Source organism: Micropterus dolomieu, linkage group LG01, assembly GCF_021292245.1.
Source record: "Micropterus dolomieu isolate WLL.071019.BEF.003 ecotype Adirondacks linkage group LG01, ASM2129224v1, whole genome shotgun sequence".
Lineage (NCBI taxonomy): Eukaryota > Metazoa > Chordata > Actinopteri > Centrarchiformes > Centrarchidae > Micropterus > Micropterus dolomieu.
The window spans coordinates 30444042-30451249 of NC_060150.1; the positions used below are offsets into that span (position 1 = coordinate 30444042).

General features: G+C 53.5%; 1 protein-coding gene and 1 long non-coding RNA gene across 2 annotated transcripts in view; one reads left to right on the forward strand and one right to left on the reverse strand.

Moving 5' to 3' along the window:
* The window catches only part of pck2 (phosphoenolpyruvate carboxykinase 2 (mitochondrial)), a 29604-nt gene that overhangs the window by 14978 nt on the left and 7418 nt on the right, over positions 1-7208 (forward strand). The gene's annotated exons all lie outside the window — the stretch shown is intronic.
* On the reverse strand, positions 5173-6445 carry LOC123980323. The gene is made up of 3 exons (XR_006827471.1): positions 6230-6445; positions 6089-6128; positions 5173-5810 (listed from the first exon to the last, which is right to left on the reverse strand). It is a non-coding gene; the product is annotated as an uncharacterized LOC123980323 (long non-coding RNA).

A 7208-nucleotide genomic window follows, 5' to 3' on the forward strand; every position in this document is an offset into this window, starting at 1 on the left:
GGGGCTGGCCAGTGAGACCTGTAGCACGGAGGGGCGCGTCAAGGGGGATCTGGGGAACGGAAAGCTGGCGGGCAACCCCGATATCTAGAAAATTTTCATCGGCGCCAGAGTCTATAAGGGCCCCGAGGGAGAGAACTACGTCTCCGCACGTGACTGTGGCGTCGAGTGGGGAGCGGAGATGGGGTGAAGGGTTTCGGCTCGTCAGTAGCCCCAAAACTACTGACAAGCCGAATCTTTTGGCCGCACGGGGCAGGCAGGCAGGAGGTGGCCGTGCTTGCCGCAATATATACACTCACCGGCCAGACGGCGCCGTTCACGTTCCTCCGGGGAGAGGCGAGCGCGACCGAACTGGGTGGACTCTGGAGGAGCGTCGGGGGAAGGCAAAAGTGGCGCCGTGGGGCCCGGCGGTGTAGCAGGGTGTGGCGCGGGGGACGGCAAAACAGAGGCCCGGGGTGGTGTGAGGCCAGAGCGGGAGGTGGCAGACCCGCGAGCGAGGCGGTCCCTGGTCCTTTCCCGCAAACGGTTATCCAGATCGGTGGCCACGCCCCTAGTGGCCAGTAGATCCTTAATACGATCGCTGAGGCCATCCAGGAAGACGCACCGGAGGGCCTCGCTGTTCCAGCCCGACTTGGCCGCCAGAATGCGGAAATCGACAGAATACTCCGCCACACTGCGATCGTTCTGGCGGAGGGAGAGAAGCCGCCTAGGCGCCTCCCTCCCCCGCACAGGGCGATCGAAAACTCTCCGCATCTCCTCCACGAAGGAGAAGTAGGAGGAGAGGACGTGAGGCTGGCCCTCGCTGACTGCTGCGTACCAGGAGAGAGCCCGGTCGCGGAGCAGCCCAGCGATGTAACAAACCTTGGCCTCGTCGGACTGGAAACTTGCTGGCTGGCTCTTAAACACCAGGGCGCACTGTACCAGGAAGCTGTCGCACGTGCCTAAAACACCAGAGAATTTGTCCGGGTGGGAGACTGGCGATTCGCGAGGGAACGGAGCGCCGGCGGGGGGGCATGGGCTTAAGTCAGCGGCCAGGGAGTGAGGCGGAGAGTGAGAGGGGGACCAGGGCTGAGTGAGGAGGGGATCAGGGAGGCGCGCACCGAGGCGCTGCACCTCTTCAGTCAGGAAGCCAAGCGCGCCCGCCACGGACTGGAGATGAGCTGCGTGTCGGCCGAGCATGGCTCCCTGAGAGGCCACTGCGCGAAGGACTTCTTGGGGTATAGTTGCCGGTGGAAGGGGTTGGGGAGGGGGAGCGTGCTGGGTCCATGATGGCTTGATCGTTCTGTTAGGAGACGGGACAGAAAGGACCCAAACGCAACACTCAGAGGGAAGGAGGTTTTATTGAGGGTTCACGGAGGGGGCTAGGGAAGAGGTGAGGGAGGAGAGGTGGACGCCAGGGGACGCGGGCACGGAGGACCGAGGAGCGGGCGAGGCACGGGTGGTGAGGCGAGGAGCAGGGAGGAGCCGGGAGGGCGCCGTGGAGGAAGCCCGAGAGGTGAGGACCGGAGGATGAGCCCAGCCGACTGAACGGATGACGAGTGAACCTGGGAGGGAAAACAGACAGAAAGACAGGGTTAGTGACTGGAGCGACAAAATGCAGGGAAGATGAGAAAAAACAAGGAACATGAGAGCCTGGACGTAGAGGTGGCACCGGGTAAGCAGAAACGACGATCAAGCGAGGATGGTGTGGAGAACCGGGGTTAAAATACAGGCTGGGATGAGGTTGATTACTGGCAGGTGTGGCAGGCTGACGAGGTGGCTGATGAGGTGCAGGTGTAGGTAGTTGGCTGGGCTCAGGAGCCGAGGGAGAGAAGAGGAGAACACAGGGAGGCAGGCAGAGCAAAACAATGGGTGAAATAAAGTGAGAAAAAAAGTAAAACCAGGACACTCACCGTCAGCTGGGCTGTCCCCACAATAAGTTGTATCCTCCTTTTTGGTTGTAGTGATGGGAAAAGTCTTTTTACAGACTCGAGTCACCAAATCTCATTCATTAAAATGAACTAATCTTTTTTGTGTCATTTCATTCATTTTAACTAGGCTGGTTATTGTGGGGGCGGCGCGGTGGTGCCTTTTTGTGTTTGCATGTTCTCCCCGTGTCCGCGTGGGTTCCCCTTCGAGGGAACTCGAACTGACGACACTATGGGAACGCCTGGGCGTGGCAGGGCTGAACTATGAATGAAACTACTCCAATCCTATTGGTGTTAAAGAACGGTAGTGTGTGACGGCGTAACCGGAGGGGGTATATAAGCATGCCGGCACATAGGACACATTAGCTTCTTTCTATTCAGCAGGCACTCTGGCTATGTTTGGAAGCTCCATTATCCTACCTGATGTTGAGACGAAGCAGCAGATCATGTCGAAGCGATTCTGACAGTGTGTCTTTCCATGTGAGCGTTTCATCACGGAGGGTGATACCCATGTGTGTTTCATGCCTGGGGATGTTGCATGCTCAGGCGGCTCTCGAGGGGGCTGCCTGCGACCATTGCGAGGCCCTGCCCCTGAGGGTGCTGAGGTCTCTAGCGGCTTTCTTCCTAGAGGATGGTCGGATGTGCTCCCCTTGTGGCACAGGCCCCGCGGTCGCTGAGGCGTAGCGGCGGCTCCGATCCTGGGGATCACAACGCGAGATTGCCAAGGGTGCCGGAACGGGAGCCCGTTTCTCGGTTTCTCCCACTCGAGGGGTGAGTCCGGAGAGGCTGACACGATCTGCCTCTGAGGAGCTAGATGTGCTTAGCAGGGAGGAAACGGAACGTCATCAGCCCTCGCCAGGATACGAGGAGTTGTTGGAAGTGGTGACGCGGGCCGTGGCCAAGCTGCACATTGATTGGCCACAGGCTGTGCAGCAGCCATCGGTAGGCAGCAAACTAGATGAGCGGTTTCTGCAACACTGAGCGTCACCCCTGCGTCGGCCCCTACCATTTTTTTCCGGATCTACACAATGAGTTTTGTAGATCATGGAATAAACCCTTCTCTGCGCGGCTGTCTACGTCCCCCCGGCTGGACTACGGCAACGTGACAGAAATCAGACAGCATGGCTACGGAGCGATGCCACGAGTGGAGGGGGCACTGGCTAGCTACCTCTCTCCCAACCTCGCCTTATCCCTCCGGACGCCGACGCTCCCCACCAAGCCGTGTCGGATGATTTCCGATTTGGTGGGCAAGGCCTACATGGCAGCGGGTCAAGCTGGTGCCAGCCTACACACGATGGCTGTCTTGCAGGCATACCAGGCCGATCTCCTTCGGGACTGTGACGTAGGGGGAGGTCCCTCTGAGGAGGACCTGACGGAGCTCCGTAGAGCGACGGACTTGGCTCTCCGTGTGACCAAGGAAATGGCCCGTTCCATTGGCTGATCCATGGCGGCTTTGGTGGCTACGGAGCGCCATCTGTGGCTCAACCTATTGGGCATCCAGTGGAAGGAGAGGGCTTTTCTCCTGGATGCACCCCTCTCGCCTTCTGGCCTGTTTTGGCGAAGCAGTGGATGCTGTCGTCAACAGGTTCCAGCACGCCAAAACTCAGGAAGAGGCGTTTGAGCGATATCTCGCCCGCCGGTCAGACTCCAGGACTGCGACGGCTCAGGAAAGGCGGACGCAGCCTTCATCCAGCACCTCCCGCCACAGCCAGAAGCAGAGCTTCACTTCGCGGAATCCCCGTCAACCATCCTGGGACGCAAGACGGCGCTCTCACCCACAGCCCCCCAGGAAGACGGATCTGAGGACCGGGCTGGTCCCCTTGGCGAAGTTCGCGGAAGCTTGGCGAAGCCTCGCAAACATTTCCCCGTGGGTCCTGCGCACAGTAGTAGATGGCTACAGGCTGCAGTTCCGGGTTCGCCACCCCAGATTCTGCGGGATGGTCAGGACTACAGTACATGCAGAACAGAGCCAGGTGTTGGGACAGGAAGTCCGCTCTCTGCTAAGGAAAGGGGCCACAGAACTAATTTCCCTGCCGGTCAGAGAAGCCGGCTTCTACAGCTGATACTTCCTGGTTCCCAAGAAGGACGGAGGATTGCGTCCGATTTTGGATCTGCGGTCCCTGAACCAATCTCTGAGGAGGTTCAGGTTCAAGATGCTGTCCCCTGTGGTTCTCCCTCTCACCCCCAGCCCCGCTAGGGCTGGATGCCATGGTGCGGACGTGGCCGAGGCTGCGTCTGTATGCGTTTCCCCCAGTCGCTCTGCTCCCGTGGGCTCTGGAGCGGGTCCGCCAGGACGCCGTCAGTCTACTACTAGTAGCCCCATTTTGGCCGGCACGAGTGTGGTTCTCGGATTTAATATCGCTCCTCGAGTGCCCGCCCTGGCAGGACCCTCTGAGGAGAGACCTGCTGTCCCAGGCGGAGGGCCGGATCTTTCACCCGCACCCCGCCCTGTGGCAGCTATAGGTCTGGCCCCTGAGGGGGCGCAGTTCCTAGAGGCGGGCCTGACGACAGCAGCAGTAGAGACGCTGCTCAGCTCCAGAGCCCCGTCCACGAGAAGGATGTACGGCCTAAAGTGGAATGTGTTCACCACCTGGTGCAGAGAATGGGCGGTGGACCCAGTTACCTGCTCGGTAATTGTGATATTGGAGTTTCTCCGCCGGCCTCTCCCCGTCCACGCTCAAAGTGGCGTGGACAGGGAGATGTTTCGGGTCCCCCAAGGCTGGGCTCCCCACTTCTAAACACACCATCAGCAACTGGATTGTTCAGACTATTTCCCTGGCCTATCAGGTGCGCGGTTTGCCTTCACCTATGGCCGTAAGGGCGCACTCTACTCGAGGCATGGCGGCTTCTAGGGCCCTCCTCGCAGGGGCGTCACTCCAGGATTTGTGTGACGCGGCTGGCTGGGCCACCACTCACACTTTTATCCGGTTTTACAGTCTGGACCTGCCTTCTGCACCCGGCACCCGTGCGCTCCCCTATTAGTCGTGCCGTCAGGTTCTGCACGCTGGGGGCAGGCGGGGTTTTCCCCTTCTGTGATGTTTGTAATTGAATTGTTTGATTTAATATGATGTTTACACACTATGTGAAATGTGAAACCAATAAATGCGACTGAAATTAAAAGGTATTTTAAGAAGGTGCATGCTAAGGTTTTTATTACAGAGCAATGAATAAATATCTTCAGATGCAGAGACGACGCCTCATTTATTTTTGAAGTGATTAAAATACAAAAAAACATGGCATACAAAATGTGACAAAAGATTAGATTTAAAATGCCTTGTTAAAAATTAATTGTAAAATATTGCAAAATGAACATTTCAAATATAATATTACAACACTAGTAATGTGTGTATAAAACAGCTTTGGGTTCAAGTTCACAGTAATTTATTCTCATGTCATTTTGAATAGTTCCCTTTATCACTTCCCCATTTCTGAAAAAGAGATGACTTATCACACAGCATCAACGTCCTTATGAGGTCAGCACATACATTTGAACTATAATGTGATAACGTGTGAAAGATGAAACCAGCTGCAGGGTGTGGAGGTCTTGACTTTCAGTAAAGTGAAGATATTTTCCTGTCCAGTGTCTCTTTCTAAATTAACTGACAAAGTAAATAAAATAAAAAGTAAGAATGCAGTCCAAATGTGACCACAACACACTCCTCATTTTTTCTTCACTTGAGCGTAGAGATCCTCTGGCCCGTCAGCAGTCTGTGTTAAGCTGTTTGCTGGCTGGGACACTTTGACCTGTGCATACAGAGTATCCTGCTGCTGTCCACTGTCCTGCACTGAGTCAGAGGACCAATCACGTCTCCGCTTGGAGAAGTCGATCTCTCCATAATGGATGTCTTCTTTTTCTTTAGTTTTACTTGCTGGGTCTTGAAATGGCAGCTCTTCGTATGTTTGACTCTGTAAATGAATCAAACAGGAAGTGTTGTGAGGGGAACCTTCAGCTGGATCCTTCCCTAATAAATAATTACTAATCCATCTCAAATCAATTGAATGGACTTTTGAAAAATAATCAGAACTACATAGAAGCACAGAGGCGGCTCGGATTAAGGTTTTACAGTAAATCATCATCTGAACAATGAGTCAGGTAGACTACACAGCCAAAATGAACAGATGTAAAACATTCAGATACACACAGTGCAGTACTGTACAGCTGAAGTACTGTAGTATTTTCCCACCTGAGTCTGTTGTGTAGTTGGATGTGTTGACTTTAAAAATCTGTAAGACATGAGAGGCTGCTAATTATACTGTGTTTTGGGTTAAATATACATTGTGCCAGTGACTGAGTCAAATTAGCTGCTTTGATTTGTGATACTTACCAAACACAGACAACCAGGCAGATGAGTGCAATGATCCCAACGATCCCTCCAAGAACTGCCTGCCATTGTACAGAGCTAACTTCTGCTCCTTGAAAAAACAAAACCAATATTAGTGACAAAAAGAAGACAAGTGTTGTGCTGAAGTTCAGATTAAGATTAGTTTGTATGGCACCATTTCATTGAAAGTACTTCACAGGGTACAACCAGGGCCGTAACCAGGGTTTATAAATTAGTGAGGTCCCGATTATTTTTTAATATGGTAATTCATACCAAAATTACACCTAAACACAACCAAATGTATACACTACAGTCACACAATAATAAAAATACATGCAAAAAATACTTGTATTAAAGCTCAATTTTGCCCTTTGTGTGTGTCCATGCGCAGCGAAGGCTTAAGGGCGCAGTGGACACACTAACTACAGGCTGTTCATCATGGTCTTTCTCCCGACTACTTGGCTCACTAAAATTGCGTAAAATAAGATACAGACAAGGGGCGGCACGGTGGTGCGGTGGTTAGCACTGTCGTCTCACAGCAAGAAGGTCATTGGTTCAAACCCCGGTTGCCCTGGCCTTTCTGTGTGTTGCATGTTCTGGTGGTTTTCAGGTACTCCGGCTTCCTCCCACCATCCAAAGACATGCAGTCTAGGTTAATTGGCGACCCTAAATTGTCCTTAGGTGTGAGCGTGCGTGGTTGTTCGTCTATGTGTGGCCCTGCGATGGACTGGCGACCTGTCCTGTGTATCCAGCCCTGTATGCAGGATAAGCGGCTGACGATGGAAGATACAGACACACAAGTTATGATCAGGTAGCTAATAAACTACTAATGCAGAGATTTGCGCAGCACATCCTCTGTCTCGCTCTCTCCCTCTCCCTCATGAACACAGCTGCACAAATCTGTCCAACACAACGCTGTCAATGTGCTTAAAAGTTATTAGCAAGCATTTAAGGAGAACTAAGTTAATGTTAGAATACAGCT